General features: G+C 39.4%; 1 non-coding gene across 1 annotated transcript; it reads right to left on the bottom strand.

The window, feature by feature from the left end:
* Positions 1–795: 795 nt before the first annotated feature.
* LOC135556938 (U1 spliceosomal RNA) lies at positions 796–959 on the bottom strand. The gene has a single exon (XR_010458069.1). It is a non-coding gene; the product is annotated as a U1 spliceosomal RNA (small nuclear RNA).
* Between the last annotated feature and the right edge of the window lie 646 nt (positions 960–1,605).

Here is a 1,605-nt window from a genome sequence, read left to right as displayed (position 1 = left end):
AGGGCAGACAGGCTTCCCAATTTAAGAATAAATAAAATAATGTATCTTTCGTCTCTCTGTGTTTCATAATTTCCCTTGAATTCGCAAGAGGCTGAATGCATCTCACAGGAGAAAGCATCCGAGCGAGTGAAACAGCGTCACTTTGTCACTATACGTGTCGGTAGGCCATTTATCTGATGCTTTCTGATCCAACCATTAATACAAACAGTGTTGTGCCCCTGGCCTGAGATGATGGAAGTTCAATATATAGCTAGATGTAGAAGGCGAATAATGTTAACTAGCTAACGTTGCCCATGAAAAGAAGTTAGGTTAGCGAGCAAGCATTTTATACAGGTAGCCTAGGACAACAACAAATAAAAGTGTGTACTGTATGACAGAGTGATAGACCGTTTTGTCAACATGAAAGAGAGAAGGATGGCATTGGTGTTTCTCAACAAGTAGGGTGAGTCAACATGTTTCCCACTTGCACGAACACGCACACACACAAATCAGAAACATGGACAGCCACATCATATTTTGGCGAACGGTGATTGGACTAAATAGTTTTTGGTCTCTTTTAGTTGTCACTGTATTAGACTAAGCAGAGGTGATTTGATGAATATTTGTCACATATTTCTAACAGTAGAAAACAGCACGTGAATCGGATACAGCACCGAGGCAAAGTGATGGACATGGATAAACAGTTGATTGTAAGATCTGTAAACAGCAGAGCTATTAAAACCACGATCACCAAATAGTAAATAAGTTAGATATCTATCTACATGTCAAAGCGCCGGATTACTTTTACAATTAAATCAGGGGAGAGCGCGAACGCAGTCCCCCACTACCAGAAATTATGCAATCGAGATTTCCACATTTGAGAAATTCGCAGGGGTCAGCACAGCCGGAGTGCAATGGCTGAGCCTCGCCCTGGGTGAACCGCCTTCTTGATCACGGTGTCTCCCTTGCCAGGTAAGTATGAGTTGTACATGAGTAATGTGGGATAGTGATTCCCGTGCAAACGTTTTAGTCTAATGGTTATAGCAACACGGCTATTGAGAAAAAAGCCAATCAATTAAATGAATTTTCAGTGTTATTTTGTTTACTAGTAAATGAAAAGGTGAAAATACGTTTGAACTGTTATTTTACTCGTAAAATATGAGTGTTTTTCCATGTTCCCAGGATGCAATTCTGCAGAACTTAGCGTAACAAAATCATTTTTAGTAAACGTGTCTGATAGCTGAAACTATAATAAATTATTAGAAATGCCCCTGAGTACATCCCAAAAATATTCTGAAACACACATAAAGACAAGTGAATGGAATTTGTTATTTTATTTAGCCTAACTCGTCTCGTGGTTCTTTTGTCTTCCAGAGAAAAGCGACTGCAATTCTACTATAGACCACTAGTGGCCACCCTCCCAGTCCCACATAGCCACCCATGCAGGCACATTGAACCAGGGAGCGCTGATGCAGTTAGAATAACAAGAGTATTGTATTTCAACCACACCGCCTCTTAATTAACAAATTAATAAACTGAAAGAATGTTAGTCAGCTGTTCCCTGATAATAAAAGAAAAGTGTTGACTGCTGAAAAAAACAAATGAAAAAAAAACAAATGAGCATTG

The sequence above is a fragment of the Oncorhynchus masou genome, chromosome 15 (genome assembly GCF_036934945.1).
Source record: "Oncorhynchus masou masou isolate Uvic2021 chromosome 15, UVic_Omas_1.1, whole genome shotgun sequence".
Taxonomy (NCBI): domain Eukaryota; kingdom Metazoa; phylum Chordata; class Actinopteri; order Salmoniformes; family Salmonidae; genus Oncorhynchus; species Oncorhynchus masou.
This window is presented reverse-complemented; position numbering and strand designations above follow the sequence as displayed.